At 48.9% G+C, this 18,188-nt stretch overlaps 1 protein-coding gene across 7 annotated transcripts in view; it reads left to right on the top strand.

Annotated features, from left to right (window-relative positions):
* The window catches only part of ZFHX3 (zinc finger homeobox 3), a 523,576-nt gene that overhangs the window by 404,990 nt on the left and 100,398 nt on the right, over positions 1–18,188 (top strand). Inside the window, exon 1 of one of the 7 annotated variants that reach the window (XM_051629822.1) lies at positions 12,926–12,982. The exons of the other annotated variants lie outside the window; for them this stretch is intronic. The gene's annotated coding sequence lies outside the window, so the exon portion shown is untranslated. Of the gene's footprint in view, positions 1–12,925; positions 12,983–18,188 lie in introns of those variants that run through there. 7 annotated transcript variants of the gene reach the window in all.

Here is an 18,188-nt window from a genome sequence, read left to right as displayed (position 1 = left end):
TGCCTGAAGAGGCTGCGATGAGATCCAGGGGACCCTTGAGTTCCCATTTTTGGTCAGGTCTTCAGGGCCTCAGTGTGTGGCTTCAGAAGAAAACCAGAGGGTAGGAACTGCAGTTACTTCTGCTTCATGATCACACCCAGGAAGTTCCCTTATGTCCTTGGTCCTCCGGGGAATGTGGAGGATCATGTCGGCCTTCGGGCAGGGCTTGGGCTGCCCACCACAGGCTGGCAGTTGAAGGGCAGGAAGGTGCCTGCAGCTGAGACCATCTCCCCATTTAGGAAAGGGAACTGGTTTGCAACTCTGCTTTCGGAACATCTGACTTGGCATCTCATGTGGGCGTTGCAGAGAGCAGCTCTGCTGCAGCTGCTGGAGGTGCTGGTTCCTCTGGCTGTGCAGACCCCTGAAACTCCCTGCAGGTCAGGCTGGGGGGCGCAGGGCAGCAGGACTGGTCACAGATCCCTCAAGCCCGAGGTGTGCCTGTGTCTTGTGTCTGTGCCTCAGTCCAAACTACTGATAAGCTGATTTGTTTTCCAGACTGTAGTCCTTGGAAAAAATGTAATCATGCAGGGTTAATTTTCATCTTCCTTCTCTTTCCCACTTTCTGTGGTGTGTTAAAATTGGATTATAACTGAATATCTTGTTCCCAGCTGTATCTTTAAATGCTAGCATTTGCTGTTGCTACCAGAGATACTTTAAATAGGATGGAGAATCATCCATAGGATTATGTACAGTAATGTGTGGCCCAGATCAGGAAATGATTTAGGCAACAGAGTTAAATAAATGTTATTTGTAAAATATATTTAATTTATCACACCCTTTCCAGAGTTAGGGGCAAGGAAATGACTCAATTGAGGTCTGAAGAGATGATGTATTGATGGATATGTAGGTGCAGATTGCAGAGAGCCCAGGAAAGGGTCTTGCATCGTCTGTGGCGAGAGACGAGCTGTGTAGTCTACCAAACACTGTCATGGGTTGGACAAGTTTCAAAGATTTGACAAGTGGTTTTGTGTCCCCTTGGAGCTGAAAAATCAAATGCAGGTTGGCTGGGCTCCATCTGCCTCCTGCTATGGTTTGGCTCATAGTATCACTGAGAAGGAAGGACCTGAATCAAATTGAGGATAAGGAGAAGGACGTGTAGGATGAGCCTGGTGGTCAGAAAGTGTCTCAGGTCTGCGCACTGGGGGGAGGTACTAGCAGACATGTAGAGGGCATAGGGGCTAGACTGTTCTGGAGTGTGTGGCTGTTCCAGAGCACGTGTGCAAGGGGAAAGGAGCTCAACTGAGAGAGTAAAGGTGCCAGGTGTTTTGGTGCTGGAGACTTGGGTTCAACTTCAGCTTTCTTCATATGGACTGGAGGAAACAGCTTGGCCTGTCCTTCTTCCACCTCTGCAATGTGGAGCAGAGCTCCTGTGTCAGGAGAGTGTTCAAGGATGTCAAAGCCCCCAGAGCCAGCCTGGGCTCACCATGGTTCCTCCTGCTGGGCCCAGCAGTGAGGACTTGGTGGAGGGCTCCACTTGCACAGGAGAGAGGCCCAGGTGAGCTGGGGGTTGTGGGCGTGCTGCCTCAGCTCAGGATATTAAAATACACCTCGGTTGGTTTGGTTGGTTTGTTATTTTTAGTGTGAAACCTGTCTGTAAATTCCTCAGCATTTTAATAGGGGTGTATCTGTAGTAATCTATGGCTTGAAAATTGTGTCCTGTTTTTATTGATAAACAGAGCATACAGGCCTGTGAAAAAGTGTGCACACTATTCCTCAGCCTCCCTTCTGGAGTGATTCTCTGGGATAGAGCTGATGATGAGCCACAGTCATTCAGCCTCTGATGTGCAGGAGGCCAGGCTAGGTGATATAATGACTCCTTTAAGCCTTGCTTCCTGAAGGTATCTTCTTGTCCTCATTTACCCAAGCAGTTAAAGTCTTGCCTGCAAGCAAATGGCAAGATGCCTGCTGCTTCTCCCTGCCTGCGAGGGAAGGGATGTGGGGGTAAGGAATACAGTTTGTAAATTGGAGACTTGTTTTGTAAATTAGTTTATTCTTTGTCTGACTTGTGAAGCTGGTGCCTCTGCCTTGCGGTTCAGCAGAGTGGAGACCAGGAGGAAGGAAGGAGCTGTAGGACATCTTTCAAAGGAGACACCCTGGGTGATGAGATGAAGCTTTGCAGGTGAGGTTTCTTGGCAGCCTCTCCACATGAGGGGTGTGGCTGCAAGATCAAGGAGTATTTCTGAATGTTCTTGGACTTCCACCAGTCCCTGAAAGGTCTCACTGAAGTATCATCCTCTTGGTAGTTGTGCTGCGAGGAACGCATTGGCTTTGAAACCAGTGCTGTGGCAGTTCCACTCTACTTAGGGGGAGAGAACAGAAGAGGAAGGAAAACAGGACAGAAGCTTTTCCAGGGTCTGGAGGGGTGGCTGCGAGAGGCCAGTGCTGGCCCAGGCATCTCTGGCATGAGTGCATTTCAGGGTGGTCCAGGGACCAGCAGTTGGTTTGCAGCTGCTGAGCAGTGTAGGTGTGTTCCCTCAGCACGAGGGACAGCCCAGCAGGGCACTGGCTGCCTCAGCCCTGCAGCCCCGGGGACACAGGCTGCCAGGGGTGGTGGGGCTCCAAGGGGAAGACCAGCATGAAGAGCGATGCTTTCCTGTAGTTTAAACGCTGTCTCTTCCCCACTTCTTTTCATGTTGTCTCTCCTACAGACCTTTGAAGAAGGCCTTCTTAATTAAGCCTTTCCCAACTGGGGTTTTGCTTTTGAAAGAAAAATTGCTTTGCATTTGGAGTTTTGATTATGAAAGAAAAATAAGGAACAACTTTCTCATTTAACGTCTGTTCTAGCTCCTTTTAACTCACTTGCTATTTACCATATGAATTTTCTCTTAAACTACTGGCATTGTCTTGTGTATTGCATCCTCTTTTCTCTCAACAGAAAAACCATATTGCTGCTTTCTGTATTGTTACTGCTAACCCAGGATTTTCCACATGAGGAGCAATTCGGCTTCCTGAGTAGTGGGATCTACTTGTTTTGTTTGTATGGTAAAATCAAATCCGTTATTTAGTGGTGTTTTTTCTTCTTAAAGCTCTTCTGGGCTCTGTACTGGAGTTGTTCTCTTTAGTCTCTACACTTCAAAAATGAACTGTTGATTTCTGGATAGAAGTCCTGTTTCCTCCCTGTTCCAAGGAAGGTGCCTGAGCAGGAAGATGTTCCTGGGTAATCGTTGCAGAGCACCACATTCCATAGAGTCTCTCTCCTGGTTGATGGTCACCATTAGACCTCCCTTGAAACTGGTCCAAGACTCCTGTGCTTTTTTTCATGCAATCAGACCCCTCCAGTCCCCCAGAGCTGCAGAGATGGGGCTGGAGATCGGCAGGGCAACCTTGGACATGACCCCAGGTACTTGGGCGAAGTGGTCTCCTGGGGACCTGAGCCTCCCAGCAGTTCGGCTCCCATCTTCCATGTGGGAGGAAGAAACAACTTCTTCCCCTATGCCCTTGTTTGTTGCTGCCTCCCATGTGGTGCTGGGTTCCCTCAGCCCTGGAGAAGGGTCTCCTCTCTTCTGTGCTCCAGCTCCCCCTTGATACGGAGGTTGTAAGAGAAAGCACAGTCTCTTCTGGCCCAAGGGATAATTTAAGCTTTTTTGTGTCGTTGCTGGAGTGGGTGTGTCAGAATATCCATGGATGATCTGTGGAATTTCAAGGTTGAGGAAATAAAATCAAACATGCAAATTCTGGTAGAACACTAATCTGCTCTCAGCAAGGGCTGGACATGGTTAAAGTGGACCAGCATGCCCTCAGTTTTCATGAGGAAACTATTGGGAAGAAAATGCATCTTCATTGACTTGTGCTAATGAAGTTACAAGTGTTGAAAAAGCTGCACATTGTTCCAGACAATTTTATAACTGAGAGATTTAATTTTATTAGTGAAGGTGACCTGTCTGACTTCTGGCACCTTCAGAATTGGTCGGCATGGTCACAGGACACAGGTAGTGATCCTGTGTTCTCCCTGTAGGACACTGGCATGGCCAGGAGTTGAGTATGATTTAGGCAAGAATTTCATGTGTCTTTTCTATTTTGAAACTTGACAAAGAAAAAGAAATAAGGTACCTTTAGAAGTGGAGACTGCATTTCAAGCCTTCTGTTGAAGTAGAAACAGGGAGATGTCTCATGTCATTTGCTTCCAGCTCCTTCCTTTGCTTACACCAAAGTACACATCAGTTCAGTTGTTGAACAGGTTTCTTTCTTTTCCACCCAGCAGGTTCACTTATCTGTGGTTTTGCTGATTTGTCTTGTTTGAGAAATTATTTGTACTTTGACACTTCATTTTAATTTCAGTTATTCAGTTGACGTTCTCATCAACCAAAAAGGTTTTTGCATGCTGTGTTGCACAGGTTTGTTTATGTGCTGCCTGTCATGGTGGGAGAGGTTGGACTTTAATCTAAGCTGGTCTAGGTCCTTCACAAATCCCATGGAGTTGGTTTCCATCGCTGGGGCTGGTTTTATGAGAGAGCACAGGTAATCCACATGCCCTTCTATCATACGTGTGGTAGCTTTCCTGCGTGACTCTCGGGTCGCTGTCTCCGGATTCAGGCTCAGTGAACACCTCTTCACTTGTTTTCCTTCTTTTTGTTTTCTAAAGTTTGCCCTCCTGTGGTCCCAGCTGAGGGGTGGCTGCTAGGCATCTGCATGTTCCCTGGTGCATTTTGGAAAGCTGCAGTGGTTTATCCTTGAAGTGCTCAGCTTATGGAGGTGTTCCTGTGGCTGTAAAAGCAGTGATATAAGCATTTTCAGTGGCAGAAGTGTATGAGATCAGAGACATTCCTGTATTGGACAGTTAACCTGTGGATTTGCTGCTGGGATTTCACTGGAAAGGCGGGTCTGGCCTTGGTGTCACCATGGGCAAACACCTGCGCTGGCTCCTGCTGCCACTGAGGTGGTTCTGGCCCCAGTGGCACGTGGCACAGGCAGGTCTTGGTGTGTGCAGACCATGATGTCATCAGAGGGGAAAACTGAGCTGGATGGGTCATGAGCCCCACCAAGAGCAGAATAAACCCCTGCAGTTGTGAGGCTCTGTTAAGCTCTCTGGCTGGAAAGCGTTACCCTTCAGGAGGGCAAGGGTGGAGGGGGCTGCCTGCAGACCTGGTTGCAGGAGGTGGATTTATTTGATAGCTTAGCCCTGTTCTGTTTCTGAGGGACTTCTTGCCATTTGGCCTGTGCACAGAAAAGTCAGAAGTCTTTCCTGAGAAGCTTCCTTTGTTCCCTGTGCCTGGGGAGCTCGACTGAGCCCTCACCTGCTGGAGAGCAGCCCTGTGGTTCTGGGGTTGGGCGCCAGCGTTGTTGCCCCTGGGGCTCTTGGAGCAAGTCCCAGTCTCTGTTCCAGTCTCCTCTTGCCCCTGCCATGCACCTTCCTTCGCCTAGAGCTACAACATGCAGCCAAGAATTAATTGGTTTGTGTTTCCTTTTTTCCTCCTTGTTGCATTGTGGTCTGATCCGTATCTGGGCTCCTTGGACACTGGCAGTGTTGGCTTCCCCTTCTCCAGAGACAGAAGCTGGAGAGCTGAACAAATGCTGGAATGGGAGGCAAAGGGCTGGGCCGAGCCAGGCAGGGACCTGCCCGCCCCTGCACCTGCTCCTCTCCCTGTGGTGGTCCCACTGACCATCACTAGTTGAGGGCAGGGAGAATGTTGGCATGTGTCTCCTGCCTGGACTGTGAGGGCTGGGTGGGAAACACACTGGGTGTTCTCCAGCATAGGTGCCCATGCACATGGGGTGGGCAGCAGCCCAGAGCCAGGAGGTGCCATGTGGAGCTGTCTGGGGTGGTGGAGCAGGGATGGGTGAGGGCTCAGCTCACCCTGGTCTGGCTTGGTAGGCTCCTGTGCAACTCTGGCTTCAGAACAAGTCAACAGATCTTCTGGTGCTGGTGTTTCTGTCCGTTACCGCAGGCTACAAATTGTAGGTCCTATCCCACCTTTTAGGTTAAGTAAACTTTCCCAGACAGGAGGTGTCAACAAAGGGTAAATAAATAACATGTATTTTACATTTACCAAGGAATTTCACTGACACAGAAATTTACTCTGTGCTTAGAAAAGGCTTGTAAGGGAAGAAGGGAAAGTCGGTGTGAGGAACAGGAGGAAACAGTAACTTAGAGGATCACAAATTTGAGTGGAAACGATGATATTAGTGTTATTTTAAGTGTTGTCATTCTGTAGAGTTCAGGATTTTCAGAAGGGTTCTGGAATAATTCTTCTAACACAAGTCCTGTACTTCAAATACAAATCCGAATTGTGATAAATGCTGGGCAGCTTCTGCTTCAGTGGAGCTTAATGAGATACAAAGGAACAGAGGAAAAGAACAAAATGAGCCTCCTGGGTGCAGCAGACAGTGCAATTGTCATAGCGCAATGACAGCTACTAATTGTGTTGGGAACTTCATTAGTTTCTCACCTATTCCTTTTACATGCATTAGACTTTTGAGCTTTATTCTGTATGTGAACTCCTGTAAAATTTCGGTCTTGAAATCCAAGGAATGGACTCCGTTTGGGAAAGATGAGAGGGAAGTGCCTTGGTCACCATTCCAGGGGTGGAAGCAGGTAGGTGTGGGTTCCCATGTCTGGGCTGCTTTGGGAGCAGCAGAGTGGTGGAATGTCAGCCCTGATTGAACTGGGGGGAGGGACAGTAGATGTGGGGTTGGGCAGTAGATGTGGTGTTGGTTGGCATTCATTGAAAACTTTGGGTGCTTCATGGCTTGTTTCTAATCGAAGCCTTGAAGCTGTTGAGGCAGTGCTGCCCAGGGTGCTGGGGAGGTGGCAGTGGCCATGGGACAGCCCTTTCCCACGGTGTCCTCCTGGTGTTTCACCTCTCTGTCCTTTTGCTTCCTTGAAAATGGCCTAGGCCACCTCTTGGGGCTTTTTTGTGGATGTTTGTCACTTCTGTTTTTTCAGAGAAGCGCTTGATCATGTTTCTAGTAATTATGCTTTGTAGGGACCTGTTTTCTTATGCATTTAATAGGGCTCTGTCTTTTCAGCTTGTACTTGGCCTGAACTCTTGAGCAAATTAAGTTCTGTCAGGGGCCTTCCATAGGTGAGATAGGCATTAAAATCCTTGATTTTTCTCAGGGCAATTGACCAGGTGAGGAAGAGGAGGCCATTCAGTAAGTGGTGCAGGGCAGGAGCATTAAGACCCCTTCATTAGGAATGCTGAAGTTCAGTATTTCAAGTTCCTGACTTCAGTGGCCCACACGTGCAGCGGGAGCCCCAGGTGACCCACGGGCTTTGAGCGGGACCTGCAGGTTCCCTTCAAGGCAGTTCTCTTTAACCAGGCAGCTTGGTGGCTTGCCTTTCAGCTCTGCTGAGAAAGTCATTTCTGAAGATGAGAAAAAAATTCCTTCAGTGCACCTTCTAATTGTTCATTTAGGAGTGGAACTTTCCTCCAGCTGGGAGGGCTTAAGGCTGCTGTAAAGTGCTAATTAAAAGTAATAGTGATAATGAAAACAGATGTTTTCAAGAAAAGTAAGTGGTATTGGGGCAGCAATCTGCTGTCCCTGGCTTCTCTGCAGGAGTGCAAGCTGGTGTCCTCTGTGCTGCATTTCCAGGAGGACTGGGGACAGGGCTGGAGCCTGGGCAGCTTGTTCCACTTCAGCAAATGGGATGGTCCTGTTGGAGTGTGGAGGTGTGCACGGAGCTTGGATGGACAGAGCTGCCATCTCCCAGCACCTCTGCCTTCCTGTGCTGGGTGGGCGGTGATGGGTGCATGAAGGTGGAGCTGAGCTGGTGCCCTGTGGCTGGAAGCACCATAAGCCTAGTCCAGCACAGCTGGAGTGTTTCCAGAAGGAACAATCAATTACGTGGTGAAAGCCATGAGGTGCAAGCATCGCTTGACCCACAGCAGCCAGTTGAGTAATTCAGCCCAGTGGGTTCCAGTAGCCTGGAAAAAAAAGTCCTATTTCTTGGAGCTGTTTTATCCTTTTTCTCAGCTGTAGTTTATTAGGAAATGAGAAGGTGCTGTTATTTAACTGAAACAGTCTTGAGTCTTTTTTTTTTTTTCTTTCAATCCAAGCAGAGCCTTGTGCTTGTAGGTTACAATCCCCATCAGGCTTTTCAGGGGAATTTTTGTTATCTGGGTCCACCATGGTTAGCAGCTGCTGTTCCTGCTATGACACTAATTACAATGCCTGGTACTAAAGCAATTTACATGGGGAGCTTGGAGTTACTCAGCTAAGGTTAGTCTCTGGCTTAAGAGGCTTTCTTGGTAGCTTTCTGAGCACAGAGGTATTAACAACACAGAAGACAGAGAAGACCACTTGAAATTTCATCGACCCTTTTGGGCTGCTGAGCTAGGGTTTCTTTGTTTTGTTTTTAAAAAGATTGATCTGTCTCTCCCATTGCCTGGTTTTGCTGTTAGTAAGTGGTGACCTTTCCGGGCCCTGGTGGGAAGGTGTGGGTGTCTGAAGGACGGGCTGGCTTCTTGGTAGTCATCTGCAGGACCATTATTTGACTCATTCTCTTGTGCTATAGGAACAGCCTTTCTCACTGCTAGAAAGTTGATATATTCTGTGGAGGTTTCCACAGATGACTGGGGGATTTACTGCCTCATGTTTGTTACTTGTCCCTCCTTGACTTCTTGAGCTGTTCAGGTGCTCTGTCTCTTGTTGAGATGTGTCCGGTTTCTCCAGTGGCATGGAGGAGTAGAACAATGTTGTGTAGGACTTTGTATTGTTTCCTGGAATATTTTTCTAGAACAGAAGGGGGGAAAAAATAAATCCCAGTAAGGCTTTGGGAAGTACCTCCCCCCGAATCCTGGTGAGTATGTCCTGTCGTACTGGGTTCATCTCCTGGGAGAACCCTGCAGGGCTCTGCTCCCTGGCCCGTGTCTGGCAGAGCTGCCGAGTGGCACGAGCACGTTGCTGGGAGTGCAGTAGGACACAGGAAACCTTTTCTGTGGAGTCGAGGGGCAGGTGTCAGTGCTCCAGGGGAAGGACTTGGCTTTCAGAAGGTCTGCAGATGTGGAGCTGGGGTAGGCTGCAGATGAGAGTGTATTTTCTAGGAACCATGAAGAGTCCCTTGACTTGGGGAACCTGACACTGGTTGCTGGTTGACTCTTCTCCTCCTGGCCTTGGCAGGAAAGGAAAGCTGGAGGTTGGCCCTTCCTAATGGCAGTAGGGAGGGAGGTTTTCTCCCTGTTCTAGATTTTAGTAGAAAAGGATTGTTTTCATCTTGCCAAAATGCAGAGTTACTTATGAGAGTCTGAAAGAGCAACCCCATCCCTCTGAGACCTCTGTGATGAGTTTTGTGAGGCTCTGCAGCCCATCACCAGTGTTGGGGCTGAGAAAGGACAGGTTTTTGAAGCTCATGGCTGGATCTGAAGCCTCTAAGGCAGTGGCTGTGTGGTGTCATATGTTTGCTCATTGGGTACTGCTCCAATCACATTGTCTAGTGCAAGAAAGCTGGAGAGGTGAACTGCAATCCTCACCAGTCTCCTGTGATACGGGTGTGCATAGGAAAACCAGCCTAGAAAAAAGGGGTTGGTTCAGCAATGGAAGAATAAGAGGGTTGGGAGAATGTATAAGATTTTTGTCTTTCACCTTGAAGAAGAGCTTGGCTTAAGAGTCCTTTGCTGACTATGTTTGTGGAGGAAGTGGCAGCCTTGTAAGGGGTGGGACGGGCACCAGGGAATGGGGGAAGTCACCAGGGAGTAGGGAGGTCACTCGGATGCTGATGAGAGAAGGCAGGAAGAGAAGGAGGAGGAAGAAAAGGCTAGAGAATTAGTCAGAAGCACCATCAGTGGTCTGATTCAGACTGAGGGCAGCCCCGTAGTAAGATTGCTCTGACTGGTGTGAAGTTTGTTTTCCAAATATCAACTGTGATTACGTAGAGAAAGTGACCCAGATTGCATGAAAGCAGGCAGCCACGACACTGGAGTTAGCACCAAGTACTGCCTGCAGTCCCTAGCATATGGTCCTTTCGGTTGATGCTGAGATGAAGCTGTCAGAGCCTTGTCCATACTGGGAGATAATGGGACCCATACTCTGTAATTAGTGCCTGTAGAGCTGCTGACAGAGCCCTGGAGCTTCAGCTCTCGTTAAACTCATTTTCAGCTGTCATTTGGCAGTGGTGGCAATGCAGAGCCCGGTTGCATTATAGTTTCTATTCCTGCTCCTGCTGATGGAGAAGTAATAGATGCTTTTGCTAGAGGAGATACAATCTGGCAGTTTGTGTTTTGCTTATCTTCTGAAGGCCAGCTGATTCCTATTACTGCACTTAATTCAAGAGAAACTTTCTTTTATTTGAAATAGAAGTGACTTCAGAATCAAAATGTTGTCTTGCTTTATGCTGGTAGATCAGATCTTGCAGGTACCCAGTGGCAGGGTGACAAGCTGCTGTGTCTCACCTGTTTTGAGATATGGCCTGTGTGCACATAGGTGGGTCTCTAAAACCAACTATATCTGGAGTTTAGTCATCTAAAAAAGGATTCTTAATGCATAGCACGATAATTTAGGCCCTGAAGGGAAAAATTCAGTTAAACCTACAAAAAGGGGTGTAAAAAACTCTATAAAGCCCAGAGTGTAGGAGAAACTGAAATATTGAAGAAAAGGTTTTGGAGTGGGAAGTTGAGGAGTTTCAATTTTCAGCTGATCAAAATGACGATAGAGGGCTGATGTTACAAGTTTTGGTATTTGACCCTTGCTTCCCTGGAAGGGGATGCTCCAGCATGGGGGGGTGCAAGAGAGAGACCACAGTATGAGGTGTATGTGTGATAAGAGTTCAGGCCTATGTCCAGTAACATGACCTACTTCAAGCAGAAGCTTGGAGGTGAAGGTGGCTTGTGGTTACTGCTTGGGCACAGCAGGGTGTCGAGGACCCTCGCCAAGGTTCAGAGGGGCTCCGAACAAGAGATGATGCCCTAGCAATTCTTATTTTTGTAAAAAGCTCAAGAAAGCTCTAGGAGCATCTTGCAGGCACCCTGCAATTATCATAATAAACAGTTTTATCATCTGCTTGGCAATCAATAATGTGGCTTATGCTGCTTTAGTATCTCAGTGGTATTGATTACCTTAACAACTGTGCTGCGGTCAGCTTCTGTTAACCCTTGCTCTGCTGCTGGGGCTTGTCCCTCCTGCTGCAGGAGGCAGAGGACTTGGCTTTCAACCTGGGCATGTGCAGAATTTAGCAGCAGGCCAGATCTCAAACCCTGCTTTTGATCAGAGAGGCTTGACGGTAGGATTTCGATGCAGGAGGGTGAAACTGAGTGCATATGCTGTGTATACGGTATTTTAAAATAGAAGGATTGAACTGATTCGCAGTTCAGGCTCAGATGAGTTTTGGGCTTGTCGCCGTGTTGTGCAGTGCTTTGTCAGAAGGGGGTTCCCCCAGGTAGTCCATGCCTGAGCCCCGTGCCCATGAGGAAGCATGAAGGCTGCTCCCTCTGCCAGGAAGTCATCATGCTTTACCAGGGACCTGGGTACCAGAGGCGGCTGGAAGGGGAGCATACAATGGACATCCCCTTAGCTCCTCCAGCCTCTGCTGGGGCTGCTGGCCTGGCTGCGGGAGCAGGGATTGCATGTACTGGGAGCCAGGGGCTGCTGCCCGGGCCAACAGCTCCATTCCTTCAGTGACCCGTGGGGCTGCTTGGGCTCTGTGCTTGTGGCAGAGCAGGCAGTGGGGAGGGGTAAGGGGTTAGTAGCTTGCTCTGGTTTGGGAGGAAGAGAGGTGGCTCTTGGTCAGCATCCAGGTGGAACTTTAAGGGAAGTCGTGACTTTCTGGGATTTGGGTGTACCTAGATAGTTGGGTCTCATGGCCCAGTATTTCTCCTAATGGAATTTCCCATCATGTACTGCCCTGCTGATTTCTGATCAATGAAAATAAAATTGCATTGCCTCCTGAGAGGCTCCACGTATGGCTACAGCCTCCAGCTGTGTCAGTTCCGGTAAGATAATCTCATCAGGCGTGCAAGAGGGTAATAGGAAATAAAAATAAAACCCACAATTAGCAAGAGGCCGAGCAGCAGAGTAACACTTTCAGCCCTGGAGGTCTGGAGAAGTGTGTGTAGCAGAGCCCTTCCCCAGGTGTCTGCATCCTCCCAGGTGTGCCGTGGCACAGTCCTTGCTGGGTTTGGCGGTCTGGGCAGATCCACCCAGCACAGGCTTTGAAACCCATGATTGTCTGAGTCTGTCTCGGCTCTCCCTTGTGAGATGGTTAAACTTTCACAGGAGATGTGTTTGTTCTGTATCAGGGATAAAGCAGCTGATAGAGCAGCTTCATACTGTGGACTAGGAGAGCATGAACTTGAGACTTTGAGCCATTGAACACCATGTAGTTATTGACTCCTGTTGGTTGCTGCAATCAGGGCGTTTGTTTTGAGCAAATAAAGAAAATATTTAGACTGTATCAGAAGTCTACGGGAGGCACTGTTTTGGTAGCAGATGAGTATGCAGACACTTGGTTAACAGAATCTACTAAAGTTTGCCTAAAAGGCACTCCAAATGGAAAGTTGTGCTGGTTCTGACTAGGATGGAGGGTTTCCCAACCATGCTGGCAGGCGTCTTTGGCTCCTTTAGGGTTCTGGGTTTTTTAGGTCATCTTCAAATGACACAACTTTACTCCATACCAAAACACCAGTAGCCAATCTGAGCACACATCCCAGTGACCTTTGCAATGGGGCTTTGCAACACTAGTGTGTAACTCAGAGCTAAAGTATCACACATCCACAATGCTCCTCTAAGCAGCAGGCAAAATGGTTGCTGAATGACCTAGCACTGCTGAGCCTGTGCTCCTTGTCCAAAGCTTTGGCTTTCCCAAAGGGTGGGAAGAGTGGCTGAGCCCAGGCCCACTTAGCATCTGTTTCCTAACAAGGACTGGATCTGAGCCCTGGCAACAGAGAGCTGCATGACTTATGGATCTAACTCTTACCCTCTGCTTGGCCCTTGACACTAGTCTGGAACGCACATGTTGTTTGGGTAGATCAGAAGAAGGAAGGAGCTTTGGCAGGACTTCTTCCTGAGGCGTGTGAGTCTGCGTGTGAGGAGCATTGCTTGGGGAGCACATCCCAGCAGCGGAGCATCAGCTGGCCAGGCTGGGCTATCCAAGGCTGACCGTCTCTGCTCCTGCAGCCCTGCTGCAGGGCTGGTTCAGGCTCAGTGCTGGTGATTTGCAGCAGTCCAGATGCCTCAAGTGTTTCTGTTGGGGTGGAGCTGCGCAGTGAGTGGAGCAGCTGGAGGTGGGAGGTGGGTGAGCGTCTGCAGAGCAGCACAAGCCAGCTGGAATCCCTCATTCCTGGAGTTGCTCCTGTGGTTTGCATCCTGTAGTCCTGTTGTAAATGCTGCACTTTCTTCTTGGATTCAGAACAGCACTCTGTAGATTCAGATAGCATCTTTGATTTGTTTATATGTGCCTCTGTGGTGTTTGAAATGCAGAACAATCAGAGATTCTCTCTGACAAGCATCTCTGTAGGTCAGACAGGTGCAGGTGTTGCCCAGTGCAAGGTCTTATGGATGTAACAGCCCTTTGTATCAGAGACTGGGTGGCCCAAACAGAGCTGGGGCAGCTCTTGCTGCTGCAAGCTACTGGACAGGCTGCCAGGGTCATAATGAAGGAGGAAGAAAGGGCAAGGGCTGTGGCACAAGGGAGGAACAGTAGGGGCCGTTTCCTGAGGCACTAAGGTGTAGTGGGACTTGGGCATTGCAGAGCGAGGCAGTTTGTCCTCGACAGCTCTTTGGTTAATTTTGGAGTTAGGTCAACAACAGTGCACTGAAAATGCAAACCAGATGCAAATGTAGTCATTTATGCAGCAACGTAGGCTGGAAAGAGCATTTGACAAGAAACGCTGGGTTTTTAGAGCGAAGGGGTGAATTGTGCAACTGAGGAATCATGGAATGTGTGATGTTTTGAAACAAACCAATGTGGAAGCAAAATCTGAAACTTCTGTGGTGTCCTACACACAAGGAGAGAGGTTCATGCAGGACCTGAAAACAAACTCCATGTCCCAGGAGCTTGTAAATGCCATGCCCCTTTATGAACTAGTCAAGTGGTTTTACTTTGTTTTGTAGAGAGAAATGCGACTTAAGCTATTTTACCTCTGTTATGAAATACCTTCACTGCAGAGAGTCTCTCTGGAGGAATAAACGCTCTCTACCCCAGCTGCTCGCTTAAAACCCTTTGGCATTCCTCTGGATTACTGTGCTCTCAATGGCAGTGGCTTGATGATTATATAAATAATTTTGTGAGTAGTACAGTAGCTGGCTCAAAGAGATCAGCAAACTTGGAATAATGCTTCATAATAAAATGTTTTCTGAAAAGCTGCCTGAATCTTGTATTACTCTTGTTGCCTCAATTTTAGCTGATGTGAAGGACAGAGGAAAATATGTGGATAATGTAGAGGGTTCACCTTTTCAAGGAGGCCCTTTCTCTTAGTTTCATGCCAAGTGCTTGAGCCCTACAGCTTTCAGTCCTGTTTTGTTCAGCATTTCCTTTGCTTCCTGCTGCTTGAAAAGCTGTTTATGCTAATGATCCTGTGAAGATCTGAGGAACTGGCTGTGCCTGTGCATGTGAGCCTGTATGTAAGAGAGCACTTGTGTTGTCTGTCCTGTTCAGGAGCCTGCGCAGTGCAGTGCCTGTTTGTGCTGTCACCTCGCCAGGTCTGCAGCGCTGCCGGCCGCCAAAGGCAAGCCCTCCATGAGGTTTCTTCCTGCTGGGAGGAAACCATCCTGTCCTTTTGAGGTGTCTGATGAATCTCTCCTTTCTATAGACCACTGTGTGCTACCTCATCCTATTCTGGGAACCTGTTCCCTTCAAGACCCATTGGCTAGAATCCCTTAGGGGGAAGATACACAGTGCTCACAGGGACTTCTACAGAGGCATGTGATTCTTGGCTTTGCCAGGATAGCAGATCAGTTCAGAGGGGTTTGCAGCCCCAGGAGTCTTGTCAACAGGTGTTGGAACCAACAGGGTTGGTTGTGTCCTTCTTCTAGCAGCAGACAGGTCTAGCTTGCTGTTTCCACTCCTGGTGCAATGCCATTGGATGTGGCCATGTGTCCAGCTGGAAATAACCATTTGGCACTGAGTAGTGTCAACAATGAGACGGTGAGAAGCCAGAACTGAGCTTGGCCTTCTGGTTGGTAAAGCTGAACTGCAGAAGAGGGAAAAGGATGGATGTAGAGCTTGTTCAGGCCTTGGCAAGACTGATGCGAATCCTCAGCAAACCACGCTGCTTGATGAGGCAGCTCCACTGTCATCAGCTTGGTCTTGCTTGGAAAGGTGCAAGATGTAACTTGCTATGTGAAAGAAGAAAATTAGTTTATAATTTGTTTTTTAAAATGTTGAACTTGACAAATAAATCTCAGTATTTTCAGGGTGCTTTTTGTCATAAATTGCATAAGAGGAATCCCAAGGCACTGACACTGTAAAATGGTGATGGAAACCCCCAAGTAGAAATCATCCTTCAAGGCATGCAATTGCTATTATGCTTAAATTTTGGCTCATAAGTATCATTTTATCCTAATATTTCAAATCCTGTTGCAGAATCTTCAGCACTTCTTTAGCAGTGAGAATACCTGCCAGCCCTTCTGGTACTTTAATGAATGGGAGAGAGCTGGAATCTGTGTCTTCTATTTAAGTTTTAAGATTAAAGCATTTTATGAAACTGGAAATTGAAACTAGCTCTGTCTTGCTGTCAGGCTTGAATATCCAGCCCTTGTTGCTTAGGAAATTTAAAAAGATCTTCCTATTCTAGGAAGTGACTTTCCACATACTTGTGTGATAACAGCTACTGTATAAATCTCAGAAGGTGACAACATGCTCATGCAACCTCCTTCTACCCTCTTATGTGACCATCCTGCTTACTAAGTAAGGCAGTGTGTGATCATGTAATTAAAGACAGTATCATAATGCATATGCATAAAGCAGCAAAATTAAAGTTGCTTTGGCAACATACATTCTGTTCTTCCTTAATTTTTGAATTCTCAATCCTGGGTAATTATTTTTATCATGTCTTTCCATATGCAATTTCCTAAGTGTTACAAGAGTGCTTTGTAGCACGCCAGGTGCAGGGAGGCGACGCAGAAGCTTTGATGCTCAGGGTCGTTGTGTCGCTGCCCCAGACAGACGTGGTGTTTGCCTGCTGTCCCCTCCCGGACTGGCCACTCTCAGGAGCTTGGAACATACCTGCTCCTAGGGATTGTGAAGGGTACCTGGCTGCTCTGTCACCTTTGATACGTCTGTCCTTAGTTTGAGGCTGGAACAAATGTCATCAAGTGCCATACCTGAGACAGGAGCTTCTTGGCTGACCTGAACATGAGCACCTGGCCAAGCTCTGCCCCTCTGAAGACATGTTAAAAGGCCAAGCTGAGTGTGGAAGGAGGGGTGTGCATGGAGCATCTAAGGCCACCTCTAGTCCTTGCGCTGGCTTTGTCGTCTTGCCTCTCTCCCTTTCTGCTTCCCCTCTGGATCCCCAGCCCCTGTGCTGGAGCTAATCCAGAGTAGTCTCTCAGCCTGTATTTATGGTATTGATTCACAGAGCGTCTGTTGGCACAACAGGTAGGTGTGTATTTACAAAGTTTAGAGGCCGCTGTGCAGTTTTCTCCGACAGGAACCACTCGGGTTCAGCTGCTGACTGAGCGTCTGCGTGAGCCGGGTCTGTTGCAGGGCCATGGCAAAAAGCCTCAGAGCTGGCTGGAGCCTCAGCCTCTGCTGCTTCCCAGGGTGCTGGGAAGGAGCAGACCCAGCTCATTCCAGAGCTGAGCGCTTCCCTGCACCCTGCGGCTGTGGAGAGAGGGAGGGGTGCCTCACTGGGTGCCTTCCAGGGTAATGGCCCTGGATGTAATGCATCTGCCTGTATCCCTTCCCTGTCCTCAGCACCCTTTTTTTCATGGTGCCATGTGGGTCATTAGCTGAGGGAACAGTTTCTCACTGTCTCTTTCGCCTTTTGTTTTCTTCCTTCCTCATTGCTTCCAGTCTTGGTTTACTGCCAAACAGCCTCTTGTGAAAGGGCCGCCTAATTAACCCTGTGCTAATTAACAATTTAAAATTACACAGCATGGCTGTTCGTATTTAATTCTTGGGAAGCCTGGGCAGCAGCAGGACCCTTCCTCCCTCCGCTCCCATCCCTGCCACCCGTGCCGCTGCCGTGTCCCTGGGGAGGAAGCAGCCTGGTGCCAAGGGCCAGGGGCTGCCCCAGGAGCCCCCAGCGGCAGGGCTGGGGGGGGCTGGTTCAGCACTGGCTGCTTCTGGGTGGCAGGAGCCTTGCTGTAAAGTGGCCTGTCTGGGCCTGCAAGGATTGGGCTGGGGCTGCAAGGAGGTGACAAGGGGAGATGGGGGGATTGACCCACAGGTGCCCTGGACAGAGCGTGACTGCAGATCACCAGCAGTGATTGGCAGAGTCCTGATGGAAGTGCAGGGTGTGCAACTCAGGGCTTCCCTTTGCCCCATGCCATCCTGGTGGAGCTCAGCTCTCTCCTGCCATGGCTGCTGCCCCGATGGAGCACTCTCTGCCCTGTGGGTCCATGGTCCTCTGGCTGGGTCCCAGATGTGCTGGGAGGGGCCACTGGATGCAGTGATGCTGCAGGGAAGGAGCAGGGGCTCGGGTGGGCCGTGTGCCCCAGGAACAGTGAGCATGGTGGTGGGAGCAGCAGTGGGACATGAGGCTGGAGAAGGGAGCAGGGACAGCCCTTCCTCGGTGGTGGGAGCACAGGGAGTCTCTGGCACTCAGGCTCTTCTCTCTGTAACTGGAGTTCATTGATTTTACGGGAAACCATGTTTACAGACAGAGTGCTGATCGACCTGACGAGTTGACTTCTGCCTCCTTAAGTAAGAACTACCTTTTCTTATTGACTGGATGATAAACAGAGCAGGACGGGTGGGGGGCAGGGGAGGTGTGGAGCACGCGGCTGTTGGTCTGTCCTCACAAGCTCTCCTGTGCTGTGCAGATCCCTTAGGGGTGGTCTGGGATGGAGGAAGGTGCAGGGCCTGTAATAGCAGACTGATAATCATATACTCATGCTGGTTTGCTTGAATGAGGAAAAAATTGCTCTTTTCAGTTTAAAGAGATGATATCTGCAGTTCCTGTGTGAATAGATAGACACATTTTTGCGCCTTGTCCTCCCTCACCATCATTCTTCAGGAATAGCTCTGGTGGTGAACTGATCAGGCAAGAAAAGTTTGGGTTTGCATAGGGGCTTGGCCTGTGTCCAGGGGCTCTCGCTGGCCATATTTCAGCTGC

The sequence above is a fragment of the Apus apus genome, chromosome 11 (genome assembly GCF_020740795.1).
Source record: "Apus apus isolate bApuApu2 chromosome 11, bApuApu2.pri.cur, whole genome shotgun sequence".
NCBI lineage: Eukaryota > Metazoa > Chordata > Aves > Apodiformes > Apodidae > Apus > Apus apus.
The sequence above is the reverse complement of the archived record's forward strand: the minus strand, read 5'-3'. Positions and strand labels throughout refer to the sequence as shown.